Here is a 19,232-nt window from a genome sequence, read left to right as displayed (position 1 = left end):
TCCCTGTGATGTAGGTTGATGAACTTGCCTACCCACCCTGTCATGTTGCAGGACAAAAATCACAAATATTGATTCTGATTTACCATTAATTTGTCCTATCCACAAGACCTGGAATATCAAAAGAAATGTTTTCAGTATCCAATCAAAGTGAAACAAAGTGATTTGGCCAAGCACACTTAGTGAGCTTCAGAGTCCATCAGGAATACAATAAATAGTTCATTTAAAAAGACTGGGACATGGAATCTTTGGCCTCCAGGTATTGTTCCAGTTCCCAATATCCCTGACCATTAGCTATGTCGGTTGGGGCTGATTGGAGTTGGAGCCAACAACTTTTGGAGGGACTCAGGTACTCAACTCTGTAATAAGGAGAACACTTGTCACTTGTATGTTTTCATCCATCTCCAACTTCTTGCAAGATTCCAGCAATGGTGTCTCCGAAAAATCTTACATATCACTTGGGAAGACAGGTGACCTAATATCAGTGTACTGGATGAAGCAAAGATCACCAGTGTTGAAGCAATGATTCTTCAACATCAACTTCATTGGACTGGTCATGTTGTGCGGATGTTTGATTATTGTCTTCCAAAGCAACTACTCTATTCCGAACTTAAAAATGGAAAGCGTAATGCTGGTGGTCAACAAAAGAGGTTTAAAGACTGTCTCAAGGCAAATCTTTAAAAATGTAGTATAAACACCAACAACTGGGAAACACTGGCCTGCGAGCGCTCCAGTTGGAGAATAGCCTTTACCAAAGGTGTCACAGGCTTTGAAGACACTCAAACTCAGAATGCAGGGGAGAAATGTGCTAAGAGGATGGCACGCTTGGCAAATCCACACCGTGATCAACTCCCACCCAGGAACCAATGTCCCCACTGTGGAAGGACGTGTGTGTACAGAACTGGCCTCCACAGTCACTTACGGACTCATTGTTAAAACCGTGTTTATGGAAGACAATCTTACTCAGCTATAAGTGATCACCAAAGAAGAAGAAGGTATATATATTGAATGTTTCTCATTTTTGATCCTTTAACTTAATTTAAATTTAGTGTAAACATTCACATAGCAGCACAACTAGGGAATTCCAGCACCTAGAATTATTGGGTAGTTGCCAGGGCCTGCTGTTGATGCCTGTCTTGCACCCTCCTTAATTGTTCCCCCTTCCTTCCTTCCTTCCTTCCTTCCTTCCTTCCTTCCTTCCTTCCTTCCTTCCATCCATCCTTCTTTTGTCTCAGCACTCTGAACAGCACCATGCAGCTGCATGTTTCCACCCTTTTAAATTTCCCGTGTTATCAGATTCTATCCTTAACCTGGAATTAACTGCAAAGGTGGCTGAGTTTTTAATAGTATCTCTTAGAGTGGTGAATGGCACCATTTAGCAGGAAGAAACTCCAATGAAAATCCTTGTTATTACAAATTTTACATGGCTGTTTATTGTGTGTGTGTGTGTGTGTGTGTGTGTGGATGTTTTATAATGACCTATATTTGTAATGCCTAATAAAGGTTTAACAAAGTAAGTTAGTAAATTCCCTGTAATGTTCCCAGCTTAGCATCATTTTGAGTGCCTGGTATAGCTATCACCCAGTACTGCTTAGAGTACTCTCACCACACACAGATAATCTGTGAACCACACAATTCAAAGAAGAAGAAGAAGAAGATGATGATGATGATGATGATGAAGAAGAAGAAGAAGAAGAAGAAGAAGAAGAGGAAGAAGTCCACCAGACCCAGATAGCAAGGGGCTCACCAGAAGGCTCTCATCCTAAAACCCTCATAAGCCTGGAGCTGGGTTGTTTCCCAATGTTAATCCTACTCAGAGTAGACCCGTTGAAATGAATGGGCACAAGGCAATCCTCTAGTCTCCTCCCAGAAATCAGGGCATAATTTCCATGTCATTTTCTGGCAATATCACTCCTTGCCTTGAAAGTTCTAATGCGGCACCATTGCATGCTGGGACATGTAGTCTGTAAATACTCTTCTTGAAAAGATTCACAATAGCTGTTGGGAGTTTATCATGCTCGATTAAGATGGATGCTGATTTTCTTATATACTATATGTGTGTGTGTGTGTGTGTGTGTGTGTGTGTGTGTCATTCATTCCATTTTTGTCCTGGGCATGAAACTAAGTTCCCTGGGCAGTTTGCAAAAACATTTTTAAAAACACAGTTTGCATAAGTGGCATGTTTTCATTTGTGTCTCAAATCAAATAAATGTCCTGTTTGGATGTGGCCCAAATCATCATAGCAGTCAGGTTCTTTTCTTTTCCTCTTTGCAATTCATGAATATCTTGGCCTTTAAAGAACAAAATGCCAGAACCAAGTATCGAATCTTTACAGTTATGGATGCAACTGAAGCAATAAAATGATGATGTATCCCAAAGGCATATTAGTTGAAAATATGAAATGAAATCATGTGTGTTGTTTTCAAATTCCACGCTTTGTGACCCAGTGAAAGGCAGACTGGAGAACGATTCATGAGAAGAGAAGTTGCCATCCTTGAACTCAAGCTGCCATCCTTGCCTTGAGTATTTTTGCTGTCCCTTCTCGGCAGCAAAACAAACAAACAAACACCAGATGATTTATTGGGTCCTAGGCAGACCATTGCTGCTGCACGGAAGAAAGCAGCAACTGCTTTACAAGCACTAAATACAGACATAATAAGATTGTGTCAGGAAGGATTATTATTAGAGCCAAACTATAGCTAGTGCAGAGAGTGGTTGTCCAGAAACTGAACAGGGTGACAGAATGGGATCATCTAATACCAACTCTGAAAGTAATGCACAGTACGCAATTCAAGGTGCTAACATTAGTATTTAAAGTCCTGAATGACCTTGGAACCATGCATTTCCAGAAATGCCTTCTCCATTACCAAGATTTGCTAGAGAGGCCCTCTTAATGTTCCTGGACATAGACCATTTGGCAGGTAGATGAACTCAGGCCTTTTCTGTGGTGAATCCATGAATATGTTGTCCTTCATAGAACTGTGTCCGTCCTCCACACCTTTTAACTGACGGCTAAACATTATTTCTCTCTCTAGGCCTTCAGGGAATGGTGAGCTTCTGCTTCCTGGAAGGTACAGATTTTATTCTGTGCCTTAATGGGTTTTTTCATTATTATTTTATTTTTACTGCACTCCGATCGTTTGGTAGGAAGTCTGGGATGGGAAAAGGCAGCTAACTAACCAAATACTAGTGCATTGAGTAGAAAGAGACACAATTATGACAATTTCAAGTTTTGTGTTGGCTCTGAACACATTAGCAATTTCTGGGGCAAAGGACTAAAAGGGTGTCTTGCTGAAATGCAGTTCAGATGCCTTTTATCACCATTCATTCTTTTGGATACCAGAAACAAAATTAGATTTGTAGTTTTGGGCATGTAAGGAAGATGCTGGGCATCTACTTACATGATGTGGCCATGGTCACTCTAATCTATATTTCTAATGTTTCCAACTGAAATCCCAGCCTTTTTGTTCGACCGTGACTCCATAATTAGGTTTATGTCTCATTCAAATAAGTGGAAGGAGACTTCAGCATGCATTCACTAGCCAAGCATAGGGAGACTTAATTTCCTTCTTTAAATGGTGTCAGGCAATGACAATTTAAATTAAGTAATGCTTCCCAAAAAAAATGGAGTGAGGGTTTTAACTGTCTCAAATTCCTTCCTGCTTGAATGAGGTACTTTAACATGAGACTTGAATTAGTTTCACTGTAAATGGGTTATGGCTTGAGATGCCTCCAGTGATTCTTGTCTGAATAGGTACTTATATGGAGAAGTGTCAGAAGACTCTGCTATTTCCTGCTTTAAGTAGAAAGATGTAAGATTATCATTATACACACACAACACACACGAACAACTTTTCTTCTACTAACTTATGTAGCATTGGCAGTTCAAGCCAAATGGCAAATTCTTGTTACTCTCTGATCTACCTGGGTCAACTAGTGATGGTGCTGAAACTTGAAATTAGTTGGTTCATAAATTGAACGTAGTAGGTTTGCATTTCTTCAATGTGTTATGAGCTCTGACACTGATCTAATAAACATGAATATTCCTTTTGTCATTCAAACTAATATTGATTATGAGCAGGAATGTGGGGAAATTCAGTTCAGTTTCCATTTAAAGGTGACTCTACCTAATTTTCACTTTCTGAAATGATATGCATTTCAGTATCCATCGATATTCACAGTTCTCTGAATTTTGCAGTGCACTTCTCCAACCAAATAATATATGCAAAAATTAATATACTAGGGTATAGTTTGCATAAAGATGTGCATTGTTTTTCAAAAAACATGTATATTAGGCAAAAATGCACACAAATATGTTTATTAGGAGGTATTTTCACTGAAATGTTTATGAATTTTAATGAGAACCTTTTTAAAAATGCAAACTGATGTTGAAATGTGGGGAACTGAATTTAAGATTGGGAAAAATGTGAAAATGAATTTGACAGATTGTCCCATCCCTCTTTATGACTTTGTTTCTATTTCCTGTACCTGCATAGCTGGCATGATGCTTAGTTGTTATGCTGCAACCTTTTACTTTTCAAAAAGGATTGAAATATTCCACTTACGATACACAAATATGCAGAATGATTCTCCTTTTACCGTTGAGTCCCCTGCATAACCACATCAGTAACTTGCCAGTTTTTATGCTCCCCTGTCCCACCTCATGCACCTTGCAGCCTCTTTCTCCCTCCATGGCTGCCGCTACATGCTAATCTACTGCTGTAAGCAAAGCAAATAAACATGATAACCGCCAATCAGAGAAGGGTGCATTTGGACTTTAGAATGCACAGGGCAGAAAAGAACACACCATGGAAGGAGATGGTTTATGCATTCACACACAATTCATTTATTAGGATCCTCATATGCAGGATTTTGCTTTGGACTTCCATTGCCAACTTTGACCTTTCTTCTCCTGTGACATTTAATAAAGTTGATTTGCGTCTATTAAACTTACCCATCAGCATAACAAGTTACAGTAAATCATTCGCAGAACTCATACAAGGAGATTTAAACAGCTGGCCAGGACGAGAAATAACATCTTATATTGAAATGCCATTGCCATTTTGTACTGCCTTTGAAAGATGTAAGAAAACAAAAGCATACATTGGAGATCCTGAGCTGACAGATACTAATGGTGGTTCTTCCATGCCATTAAATAATTTAGTATCTCCAGCAAAGGATTTTCTATTGAATGTATAAGGTTCTTATTCATAAATGGATTGCAAAATATTGTGTGGCTATTTTCAGCTCTACTTCAATGTGTAATTTCTTTAACTGTACCTGACTTTAAGGCAGCAATCTCACATGCATCTACCTGGAAATAAGTCTCATTGAATTCATAGTTTCGTTGAATTCATAAAACTGTCCTTATTTAGGGAAATATACAGCCAGATGTGGGGAAGCTTGTTATATGTGAAATCTTTAGTGCCTGAGGTAATTTCAGCTATTACCTCTCTGTATACCCAATGCATTCCATCCTGACTCAACTGCTCTTATGATAACTGCTTTGTATTCTTTCAGCAATGACCTGCTCTTAGTGAAGCACAGATCAACCTAAGTCCACTTTATTTTCACTGGCACTCAAACACAGGCCCATTTTGTTCAGATTTATTGACATAACACATGAAAAGTTCACATTTTCATTACTATATGCATTATCATATGCATTTAATATACTTTTCTGGAGAAGAGGGACTGGTTACAATGAATGAGCTGCGTCCTCAGAGGCCTCAGCCATGAGATCCTCAATTGTTTTTGATGCTCCAAAATGTATGTCTACTGAGGAGGATTGCCACCCGAATCTGCATTATGCCAATTCTGAAGTAGATTTGGATGATCTATTTAAGCGCAGAGATATGGAAGAAAATCAATGGGCAGGATCATAATTTCCCATCATCCTTTGTAAATTTATGTAGTCCTCAACTCTGCAGTTTCCGGTTGTCATCTTTCATGCACTTCAAAATAAAAAGCACATTTCTGTAAAGTCACAACTATGATACTGAGTGTACTTGGTGAGGATTTCGTTTCCCACTGTCCACAGATAAAGATCAACTTGTTGAAAGTTTGATTCCGTCTTCCTTTGAAAGCAAAACAGAAACCGTGTTTGTTGGTGCTGACTTTAACACGCATTGGCCCTGAACCCGCACTGGCTCTTAAGTCTCCCGAGCCAGTTGGCTGCTCAGTTAGAAAAATAATTGTCAGGTCCCATTAACAGAACATTGTCATCTCTGAATCAAGTCACCGTGTGTGGGACCAGATGGTGAGGGAAATGAGAATTCCCTTGGTACAAATGCCATCTGACGTGAAGAAACAAAGCCCACTTGTTATGGTGTGTGAAACAATGTTAACTTATGACAGATGAAGTTGTGTCTCTGTGTTTTGTTTTGTGGTCCAGGTGGAGTTATGATTTCATGCTTGCATTTTATGAGGGTGATTAACTAATGCCCAAAGTGTAGTTTGCCTAATGTGAAAATGTTTGCTTTGTGAGGGGTTAATTAACTTATCAGTTCTTCTAAATGTTCTTCTTTTTGTGTGCAATATATCCATGCTTTGTCAATTAGTTTCCAAACTTTTATTCTTTAAAAAACCGACACAAAACCACATATAGAACCTCTCTAACATTAGCAATTGCTCAGAAGTTGTTAATAGCTCTCCTGAGAGCACTTGTCTCATCCAGTATCTCCCACCTTATCAAAAGGTCATGTTAATTAGAAGACCCTTGCTGGGAATGAATCAATGTGTCAATCACAAGGAACCCACAATGGTGCTTCATTTGGAATATAGAAACTTCAACAAAAATAATGATATATGAGAGCAAAGACTAAGTCTATTTGGAAGAAGTTCAGCATGCCAAATAAATTCATAATGAACAGATGGACACATTCAAAGGAGATCTTTAAACTGCTCCTAATGCTTTGTCTTCGGTTCAGCCAAGAAGCTAATTGCACATCTATTGTTCTGTTCATGTTTTACTGTCCTTACCGAAAGTAGAGTGATCATCTGGAAGTGATAGAAGACCTCTTCACTGGGGCAAGGGGCTGGGGAGAGTAGGGGTCTTTGCATAGATATAGTTTCTCTTTTAAAAATATTTTAGCATTTTTAGTGCCTATTTATGCCATAGCTTTTATGAATACCACAGCAGTTTTTCCAGATGGCATCTGACACTCTGAGAACACAAAGCCTCATATTCCATGGCATCATGGACCATTCCTTGTTTTTTTTTTTATAAAAAAGGTAATCATGTTCTAAACAGAGGATAATTGTGTTCATTTATATTGAGGAGGGGCATCAAAAGCTATCAAAAATGTTCACCAGCTTTCTTGTGGACGTCAAGATTTCAGAGTCCCAAAATAGTTCATGATAAAAGTTTTCACTGCTAAGAATATTTGTTTCAACCACCCCTGGCCCTCCATGGAGATAGCTGAGTTGCCCAGTTTTCTTTGTTTTTCGTGAGATAGGCAGAGAACTTTCTTTTTAAAAAGCTATTTCCCATTTTTGCATTTCTCCCTCTGCTTGGTTTTTGGATAAATGTACTTAAGTAGATTCTTGAAAAGGTTGAGTTCTTCAGCATACCCTGATTGGGTTTTGCTCACAACGTCCTGGGCCACTAGGTGCTCACTTAGCTTCATGGAATGCAAAACGAATTTTGTAACATTTTGTAAAAATGTCTGTCCAGAAAAATGTCTCCAGAAGGGTAAACCACTAGCCTAAATTGTCTACTTCAGAAAAAAAGCAGTAAAATCAATCATCAATTAAAATACCTGCTGGAGGTCTTTCTTTCTTTCTTTCTTTCTTTCTTTCTTTCTTTCTTTCTTTCTTTCTTTCTTTCTTTCTTTCTTTCTTGTCTTCATTAGACACGAGAGGAAGAGGAGACAGGGTGAAAGTTTCATTGCTAAAGGAGAAATCATCCCACTGATGGAACTTTCATGCTAGTGTTATGTTGAATTCCAACCTGTTAATTTTTCTTTCTATTAAACATATTCCCTTTTTTCCTTTCTTTTTTTAATTAAATTTTGACATAAATATATTTCACAAATGTACAAAGACAAAATGAAAAAGAAGAAACAGAAAAAGAAAAAAAGGAAAAAGAAAAAGAGAAAGAGAAAAAAAAATAAATACATGAAATACATACAACTTTAATGACATTGATCGACTTCCCTTTATCTCGATTTCGGAAAATATTACCTTTTTTATCTATCAGCTGTGTCTATTCCTTAATAAAACTTTTTACGTAGTAAGCGTTATCTCATGCCTACTGTGATTTCTGTTAATACATATATGTTTCTATTCAACATTTTAATTTCCCCCTTGTCTCTATTTCCATATGTATCCTAAATTTATCCCATTCATTGTTAAATTTTGCACTTCTTTGATTTCTTATTTTCTGTGTCAATTTAGCCAACTCCAAATAATCAGATAATTTAAGTTGCCACTCCTTTAGTGTTGGGATTTTTGGTGTTTTCCAGTACTGTGCTATGAGGGTTCTGGCGGCCACCGTTGCATATTGAAAAAAGGTTCTATCTTCTTCTTTGATATCCTTACCAATTATCCCCAGCAGGAAGGCTTCGGGTTTTTTAACAAACGTATATTTAAGAATTTTTTTTAATTCATTATAGATGGATTCCCAAAATTTTTTGAGAATCTCGCACGTCCACCACATATGGATGAATTCGCCCTCCTTACTCTTACATTTCCAACACAGTTTATTGCCCGTTCTATACATTTTATGTAGTTTTACCGGCGTTATGTACCATCTGTACATCATCTTATACATGTTTTCCTTTAGTGTCGTGCATGCTGAGAAATTCATATCTTTACACCACAATGCCTTCCATTTGTCAAACTCTATGTTGTACCCTAGGTCTACCGGCCACTTCACCATCACATCCTTTACTTCCTCGTCCTTGGTGTCCCACTCAAGCAACTGGTTGTACATTTTTGATAATAATTTTGTTTTACTTTCTATTATTTCAATCTGAAATCTAGATTTCTTGTCATTTATTCCGATCTTATTATCTTCCCTCCACATTGAATTAATTTGATGGTATTGAATCCAGCCAGTCAGCTTGCTTTTTATTTCTTCGTAGGGTCTAATCCTCCACCCGGATTCTGTTTTGGTTAGTAAATCTTCATATGTCCATCTTTCCCCCTCAATGTTTAATTTTTTAATTGTTAAAATGTCTATTGGTAATAACCACCAGGGCGTTTTCTGCTCCAACAGTTTTTTATTCCTTTCCCACACTTCCAGCAGTGGCCCTCTGAAAATGTGATTAGAAAAGCCTTTATGAACCCTTCCTTTGTCTCGCCATAGATAGGCATGCCAACCAAATCTTAGATTAAACCCCTCTAGATCTAACAAATTTTTATTTTTGATGACAATCCAGTCTTTTACCCAACAAAGACATGCAGCTTCGTAATATAACCTCAAATTTGGAACTGCAAGACCACCCCTATCTCTTTGGTCTGTGAGCAATTTAAATCTAATTCTTGGTCTCTTTCCCTGCCAAATGAATTTAGAAAGTAATCTCTGCCATTCTTTGAATATTGAGGTTCCTCTAATATTAAACATATTCCCAGTGCTCTGCAGCCTCCCTAACTTCTTGTGCTTTCTGATCTTAAAAGCACCATGACATCTTCCCCTGATCTGAAGACCCCAAGACACCAAATAGAAGATGCCAAGAGCCTGAGAGTGGTGTCATCACTGTTTTCATTTTTAAATGAAGTCTTACCTTTCCCCTTTTTTATTAAAAAAAATATATATCTTCGCAATAAAAAATGCAGTAGGAACAGTAGGCAACCTCTCTACCTTCCTCTGCCTACAGCTGAGGATGTCATGGTTCCCCTAGTCCCTGGAAATTCTGGCACCAGAAAGGCTGCAGAGTGGAGATTACTAGAGAGATGACTTGAAAAATGCAAGCATGGACGCTGACAATCACCCCTTCACCACCTCAAAAGTAAGCTAAACAAAAACCCATGAGAATTCTGCCAAAATTTCTTTCCCCTTTTGAAAGTTTTTGAAAGCAATTTTCCCACCCCCCAAAATTAATAGTTGGAAAAAATGCAGGAGAAATATTCCAGCAGATAACTGAAGCCCATAGAACACTGGTATCATGGCTGATAACATGCCATGAGAACCTTTATGCAATAGCTAAAAGGACATCTAAGATCCTTTCCAGGGTTTATCTTTACTTCCCTCCCCTTGCAATTAACAGTTAAAAGACCTTGATATTCAGTTGTAGTGTGTTGATTACAGAGATTTTGTGTCATGCCATAGATAAACATTCTTCTGTATGACTGTATTAATCACTTGATTACAAGAAGATCTGATTGAGGTCTAATTTATGTGCTAATTTCCCCAGCAAGTTAATGCACAGCTCAATTTCTTTTCATCAGCTCCAAGTTAGAGTGTACTGTAAACATGATTTAGGCATTTTCCTTTTTACGGTGTTCGATTGCGGTGGAAAGAAACAGATTTCCAGATATTGTCTCCTGCTGCAGGCAACTGAATGCAACATTGTTTAAGGTGCATTTCATTGGTGAAAAGGAGATATCTGCAGCTTTGATCTTGGTCTGCAGAACTAGTGATGCACCAAGCCAAATGCAGCTCACCACTCAGGGTTTTCCGCTTTAAGAATCCATCTAAGAGTGAGCTCCCTCATTCTCATTCAGAATGCAACAGGAGCTCTTGAGAATGCAGAGGATTCCATTAAGGCAGGCATGTCTAACAGGTAGATCGTGATCTACCGGTAGATCACGGTGGTGTTCCAGGTAGATTGCAGGACCTCTGGGGTGCTCCTGATCGATCCCCCAGAAAAGCTTAATAAATCTGGGTCACCCTTCCCCCCCAAAAAAAAATCAACAACTCTTGGCAATGACAATTGGTAGATCACTGTCAAGTTTTTTTTAATAGTGGGAGTAGATCACAGTCTCTTGGGAGTTGGACGTGCCTCCACTAAGGCATGCCGTACTCGTTGCTGTCCAGATCTACTTTCCCCTCTGATGACCTACGTAAATGCATTGTGCTCTGGGACTGCATTCTGACCTGTTGGGACATGACTCTGAAGGGACCCAAGGCAGCCACCTTGCTGCAGCCAAGCAAGTCTGGGTCTTCTCAGTGCATGGATGTGGTAGATGAATCAGTGCACATGTTCTGCCCAATTGTCTCTCTCAAGTTCTGAGATTTGCCTTCGCTTGTGCTTCTAACTTCTTCATATCACAACAGGGTTGTGCATTGCTTATTTTCCTGTTTCCTCTTCCATCAGCTTGGCCCAGCCTTAATATGCAAGAATTGCACATTTCTCAACGGCTTCCCCACCTTACTAGTTATTCATTCTACGTATTCTCATGCCATCCTTTGATACAAATTCCCAGGGCGTTCTAGGTAAGAAGCAAACACAAAAACAATTTTGATACAGAACAGTGCTGATGCAAAGAAGCATAATAATAGGAATGAAAAGGCAACAACATAAAAAACCCAGGCAGAAACAATCAATATCTTATATCTAAAAGGCATAGCGACACGGGAGCCTAGGACTTGCTGATCAGAAGGTTGGTGGTTTGAATCCCCGTGACGGGGTGAACTCCCGTTGCTCGGTCCCAGCTCCTGCCAACCTAGCAGTTTGAAAGCACATCAAAGTGCAAGTAGATAAATAGGTACCGCTCCAGGGGGAAGGTAAACGGCGTTTCCATGCACTGCTCTGGTTCGCCAGAAGCGGCTTAGTCATGCTGGCCACATGACCCGGAAGCTGCACACCGGCTCCCTTGACCAATAAAGCAAGATGAGTGCCTCAACCCCAGAGTCGGTCACGACTGAATCCCCGTGACGGAGTGAACTCCCGTTGCTCGGTCCCATCTCCTGCCAACCTAGCAGTTTGAAAGCACATCAAAGTGCAAGTAGATAAATAGGTACCGCTCCAGGGGGAAGGTAAACGGCGTTTCCGTGCACTGCTCTGGTTCGCCAGAAGTGGCTTAGTCATTCTGGCCACATGACCCAGAAGCTGTATGCCGGCTCCCTCGGCCAATAAAGTGAGATCAGCGCCGCAACCCCAGAGTCGGTCACAACTGGACCTAATGGTCAGGGGTCCTTTTACCTTTTAAAAGGCATAGAGAAATAGGAAAGTCTGTTTTCTGCCAACAGGACAACTAAATAAAGGGTAGGTGAACCACTTTGGGAAGAGCATTCCAGAAAATGTTAATTTAATGCCTATGATTCTGAACTACTTTATTGTTAACTGATGTGCGTACTCTTTACTGAAACTTTATATATGGATACAAAGGCACTGAAGCCTCATCCCTATGACACACCCTCTAACTAGGACCCAGACTTTCCACCTAGCTGTTTTAAATGTCATGGCATATGTTAATGCAATCATTTCATTTGGCCAGAACTCATTTTCTAGTAGAATGTTAGCATGGATACGGGATACAGTTTAACATCGGAAATTGCATCTCGTTTAAGATTTGCATTTGAAAGGCTATGACTAGTCAAAGGAGATAAGTGAAATTAATACACACTTTAAAGCATTATTTTTCTTATATTTTGGTTAATTTGTGATGAGTTATTGTCGAAAGAAATCAATCAGTGTGGCTAATGAGGTATTCTTTTTTAATGATGACAATTTCCTAAGGAAAGAAATTTCTGTTCATATGTAAATTAAGGCTACGGTTAATGAATAAAGGCAGACTATCCATCTTGACTGGAAAGGCAAAAGAAAGGGGGGGACTATTTTTTTCTAAAGCTTTCAATGTTCCCTAATTGCCAAAAATAGTCTATCTCATTTTCCTGTTCTTTTTGGGAAATTAGATTTATAATAAGTAGTTATTTAAAGTTGAACACAACATGAGAAAATATGAAAATATTGAAGGGCAGAAGAATAATATTCTGGTCAATACTGTTTTTATTGTTTTTATTTCTAAAAGTTAAATTGCTATTTACAATCAGTCTGATGTACATAAAACAGCCAACCATGTGTAAAAACAAATGCTAAACTCCTCTACTTGAATAATCAGACAGAGTATACAGATACCCAGTAAATGAAATGATTCTGCACTATCTTGTACCTTGGTGCACCAGCAATTTATAAATAAAACACTCAATTATGCCTCAAAAAGATTTTCAGATCGTCTATGTTCTCTAACTCTGACCATATTTGTTAACTTTGCCTTTGATGTACACAGATTTAAAGGTAAAATGGTAAAATAAGAACATATTGCCCCAAGGCAACAGGTGAAAATGTGAATCCACTTTTGCATCGCAGATGGAAAACACATCCTTACACATATTCTGCAGTGCAGCAAGGAATCACATTAAACGCCTCTTCTGCAGATCAGATGCACACCTCAGTTTTGGGGTGTGGTGAATATCTGCCAATAGATTTTGCTAATCTTACACATGCTCTTTTTGATTCCCTTTCATGTTCCTTAGATGGTTTGATCAAGCTGGAACCTCCAAATTTGCATTGAAACTTCAACTAAGCTGAGATCCAGTGACAACGTAGTGGTACTGAAATTTTCCCCCTACATTATTATTATTGTTGTTGTTATTAGGAAACTTATACCTGCCCTTCCTTCCCTGGAATGGTATCAGATGTGCAAATGTGAAGCTCCCACCTCAATAAATCGGTTGTGGCTTTGGCACTTCTGTATTTAGCAGGAACATATGGGTCCCAATCCAGTGAGGGAGGCTAGAAATGACAGCTTTCCTTTCATGAGGATTTCCTTTGCTGGCTTATAAAATTGAGCGTGGAACTGAATGCTATGAAAGACATGAAGCTGCTGAGATCTCTTTCCCTTCTTCCAACAAATCCCTTTTTTAATATGATGTTACATTATCACATTGTGTGTCGCCTGCCCCCCATCGTGTTCTAAACTGTCAGTGGGAGAAGAGCAATGCCCATAATAATGACACTGAGTTATCCCCTGTATTAAACTAGTGGTGGGAAATCTCTGGCCTTTGAGTCTAATGAGGCCTACCAGGCTGAGATCATATATGATATCAAACATGGGGAAGCTTGAGCTGTAGCTTCAACCTCCAAGCCACAGCTAAAAGGAATTGCACTTTCAATTCTTCCCTTGTGGCTAAAAGGCTGCACTTTTTGAATATGGTGCCTTTGTATCGTCAGAGGGAAAAAAGCACCACATTCAACAAAGCTGTGACTTTCGGCTGTGGAGGAAGAGTGGGGAGTGTGTTTAGAGCATGCTTTCAATTCGTCTTTTGCATTCCCCACCTTGAATTCAAGAAAACCTCTTCCTTTGCAGACATAGCTTGAGCTGCACCTGCAAAAGAAGGCAGTTCTTTTCTCTTTTTTTGCAGCCTGGATTGAATTCAAACCAAGGCTATAAATGAGCAGTCAGGAGCACACTTATAGAGCTCTCCTGGTTCTTCCTCCAACAGGATTGTTCTGAAACGACATCACCCAAAAATGGAGTAATGTAATCCAGCTGATAGCTGTGTTCCAATCCAGATAAACGTCACGGGCTGGCAAAATAGGTTGGTTCACTTTAAAATATGAACCAAATAAATTTCTCTTCTGTGCCTTCCAACATGCCGACCAAGTCACCCCAAGTTCGCCTAGCTGTCAATTTGGGGAAGTAAATGCCCCCATAGTCTCACACAGAGCCTTCAGTCCTGCAACCTGGGGAGTTGTGTGGAAATGAGAGAAGATGAAGAGCAGAGCAGTGAAGTCTGAGCACAATCAAAAGCAAGGCGTTCTGTCACCTTCGGTATATGGTTCTCATGTGTCAGCTCAGCTCATCTTAGACTCTTGGGTGATTTGATATTCCAAAGGCAAATCAAATGGAGCCTCGAGGCACCTCTCACGACTGTGTTCTTTGCATTAGATCTGAATAGATTTGGATTCCAAAAACCTCTTACCCTGGCCTCTCACAACGACAGCACCCCCAAATTGTGTCATTATTCAGGAAGACGGCTCCTACCAGCCATATCTGAGGAAATGTCAATTGCGGTAAACAAGTCTTCCGTCTTCAAATGCAATTTTCGTTTAGTTGGAACGGTGGGGAATGAAATATTAATAACACAGTGGATATGGAGACAACAATATTTATTTTTTTGCCAAACTCAACATTGTGATTAATTATCAATATCTGAAATTAAATACATTTGGTGTTTGACCAGTGTTTACAAAGGCACCTGCAAATATGAGATGGTCCCTTGGCACCTTTCTGCTGTGGGTGGCAACAATGAAGAGAAAGACTTTTCAGTGGTGACTCTCATTCTGTGAAATGTTTTTCCCAACCCTGACACATTGACAACTTTTTGGTGCTGGGCAAAAACATATTTTTTCCCCCAAGTCTTGCAACTTTTATTTTGTAGTGGTTTTCGAAAATAAATAGATAGATAATGTAATGGTTCTAGGGGTTGCTCGTACGTAAGTTGGCGCCACTCCTGGCTAGGTTACCTGGTTGAACCCTTTCTGTCTGGACAGCCTCGAGCTTCGTGGCTGTCTCAGTCGCTGGCAGAATCCGTCAGTGGGCGTTTCTTGAACTTCTTCCAGCAAAGAAGTTCTTTGACGCCAAGTCTCCTCCTTCTCTCCCTGCGCGGAAGTCTTCTGCGCAGGGAGAGTGTGGGCAGCGGAGTACCCGTACTCTCTCCACTGGTCTCTGGCCAGGAGTCTTGGAGCCTCCTCTCCGATTCCCCCATCTGCCCCCCTTCTCCACTGGTGTTACGCTGATTTCCTTCCCCAGCAGATGGGCTGCCTCTCTCCCTACTGGGACCCTCTCCGGCATCCCTCTGGAGCCTTCCCTCCGCCTCTAGCTCCGATGGCAGTTCCCTGACAGATAAGTTATACATAGTGTTGTGATTGGTGAATGTCAAGCTTTAGAAGATCATGCAGTCAAAACTCCTCCATTCATTGTATCTGCAGATTGATAAATCTGCGTGTTTCTTATACGCACACAAAATCACAGCACCTCTCCAAAGCACTGAACTCTCACTTTTACTACTGACCTCCTACTTCAGGGATGGAGTTGGGAAAAGAGAGGGAGGAGGCTGGAAGTCTAATATGCCATGTATGATTAAAGCTGAATACACTGTCAAACGGCTAAATCATATCACACTTTTATGTCCGAATTGAGATAACGAGTGAGAAGGTGTTCGTTCATTAGCACCAGCTTTTGCAGTTGAATAATTCTAGGTGGAATTTGGAAAGCCCTTAGACAAATAGCAAAGCTGATTTCATGTGAAGTGGGGAGGGTACACAGATGCTTGTTTGGGTGGAAGTGGTGGAAGAGTAGAAAGAAGATGAGGAAATTTCAGCTAGCTGCTGCTTGCCACAGTACTGATACCCTGACTATAAGCATGCAGTGAAGGTCTGGACTATAAAAGATCATTGTGCACCTGTGTTCCTAGCTGTATCGTGTACATTATGTGCCGTGTTTGTCAATGCTGAACTTTGGATTTAGGATTTGGCCTAGAGTCTTTAGTACAGAGGTACCTCGGGTTGCAGATGCTTCAGGTTACAGACTCCGCTAACCCAGAAATAGTACCTCGGGTTAAGAACTTTGCTTCAGGATGAGAACAGAAATCGTGTGGCGGCGGTGTGGCAGCAGCAGAAGGAGGCCCCATTAGCTAAAGTGGTGCTTCAGATTAAGAACAGTTTCAGGTTAAGAACGGACCTCCGGAACGAATTAAGTACTTAACCCGAGGTACCACTGTATTTGGCACGCCGGTGTGTTTATATGTAAATAAAGTAGATTAGCTAAAATGCTGAGTTGCGCGCCCACCTCCCCCACCCCGTCGGGGCTTTTGAAGCTCCTGAACGATCGACCAGGACGGAGGAAACATGCCAGTTGGGCATGTGTCTCTGCCAGGGTCCTACTTGAGAGTAGGAGAAGCTCCTGACACAAATAACCCAGAGATGCATTTTAAATAAAAGGACACATTCTACTCATGTAAAATGAGTTAGCTAACTACTCATGTAAAATGAGCAGATTAGCCAAAATGCTGAGTTGCGCATCCACCTCCCCCGCCCCGTCGGGCTGTGCGGTCTGGCGGGCTGTACTCACTTCTCCCTGGCCTGGCTGTCGGATGGGACGCTGGCTGTGAAGACTCTGCGGATCCCTAAGTGTGCCGATGTCTGTTGGCATCGGTCTCTGTGATGTTCGGGCAGAAGAAAGCTTTTGAAGCTCCTGAACGATCGACCAGGAGGGAGGAAACATGCCAGTCGGGCATGTGTCTCTGCCAGGGTCCTACTTGAGAGTAGGAGAAGTTCCTCACACAAATAACCCAGAGATGCATTTTAAATAAAAGGACACATTCTACTTATGTAAAAACACACTGACTCCCAGCTCATCCACGGGCTGAATTTAGAAGGCTATTGGGCCACATCCGGCCCCCAGGCCTTAGGTTGCCTACTCCTGTGCTAAAGGCATTTGTAGAGACACACTGTGTATAGGTGTTGATATGCTAATGCTAAATGCTTTTGAGCCAAGATGGGGCAGTTGGAGTCCTAGGTCTTAAAGGACAGAATAGATATAGCAGGCATAATGGAAACCTGATGGAATGGAGGGAACCAGTGGTGGTGAAACAGCAGCAAACATTCAATTTGTAACATAATTCTGTCTTCAGTAAGTTAGCTAACTAAGCGAGTGGTGGTGGTGAAGGTGTCTCTTAGCAACCAGGAAGACTGGAATTATGTTTGCTGTTGGTTTAAATATTAGATATCTAAAGGGCTGCCACATGGAAGATGGAGCAAGCTTCTATTCTCCTGCTCTGGAAGGTAGGACCCAAACCAATGGATGCATGTTACAAGAAAGGAGATTCAGACTAAACATCAGGAATAACTTTCCGGCAGTAAGAGCTGTTGGAAAGTGGAAAAGATTCCCTCAAGAGGTGGTGGACTCTTATTCCTTGGAAGTTTTTAAGCAGAGGTTGGATGGCCATCTGTCATGGATGCTTTAGTTTAGATTCCTGCATTGCACCGGGTGGTCTAGATGAATCCTGGGGTCTCTTCCAACTCTACATTTCTATGATTCCGAGGGAGTATTTATCTGCATTTATCTGTATTTAAGTCTCTCTGTTATGTACAAGGCCTGAAGTAAGAAAGACAAAACATCTCAGTTCTGTTCACCTGAAATTATACATTGTTTTTGTTCAGTTGTTGCACCAAAGTGTTAACAGGACTTCTTTTGTCTCTGGACTCTATGTTATTTAAATGACTTTGCTAACAAAGGTTGTGGTCCATGTGGGAATGTTCAGGGATGCAGGAGAGGATATATCGTTTGATTATGGCCTTTCCAACTTGTGTTAACAAGTTCACAATTTAGCAGAGTAACATTCCCATTTTTAAACTCACAGCGGATGTGTTTGCTCAGGCTCGCTAAAGCCTCTATAATAACTGTTCCGGTATTTTCACCTTATTCCCTCATAAAATATAACAACGACATAGTCTTCTATAAAAGTATAAAAAGAGTTTACTCACATTCTGTTCACAGTCGGATCCCAGAAGGCAGACTTATCTTAGAAGGATATCTCATAAGGAGAGAGTCCCTTTGTCCTCTCTTGGCTGGAGGCCAAGAGAGCATCTTTGGCTAAGCAGATGTTGCTTCTTCGACGAAAGTAGTCACAGAGAGAGAGAGATGGTGGCCAGTCCTATGCTTTTGTTACCTGTACAGGTGAGGCCACACCCACCTCTAGTCACACGCAGAGGAAGTCTGTCCCAGCCCAGAAGGAAACAGGAAGTTTACCTGCTGGCTGGACAAATATTCCTCCCCATGTGTAAACATGTTCACTCTAGGAATGTTGTACTTGACTGCTCTTGTGTTTCACATCCCACAGTCTGAGAGGGTTGTAGTTGGGGAAGGGTTCTAGATCAGTAATACAACATCTGCTTTGCCCGTAGAAAATCCCTGATGTCGCTAGTGAGGACTGGGAAAGATATTTGAAATGCTGGAGAGCTGCTGCCAGTCTGCGTGAGCAATGCTGAGCTAGGTGAGCTAATGGTCTGACTTGGCATGAGACAGCTTCCCATATTGCCAACCTAGTGTGTCTATGTTATATGATTAGTTGTAACCGGATGATAATCCTTGTTTCCTTCTATCGGCCTTTTGAGTATGCCTGCTTAACCAAATGGAGCAGTCAAGGGGTTAAAAATAGTGCCGAGACACATTAAAATGAGCATGTCCAATCCATCCTTATTTCCTGTCTTGGAGATAAGGTGCACTGGGAGTGGATTTACTTACACAAATCCGTGACATTATTTACTGGAATGAGAATGAAA

The sequence above is a fragment of the Podarcis melisellensis genome (assembly GCF_964234715.1).
Source record: "Podarcis melisellensis genome assembly, chromosome: 7".
Taxonomy (NCBI): Eukaryota; Metazoa; Chordata; class Lepidosauria; order Squamata; family Lacertidae; genus Podarcis; species Podarcis melisellensis.
Note: the sequence above shows the minus strand (reverse complement) of the source record.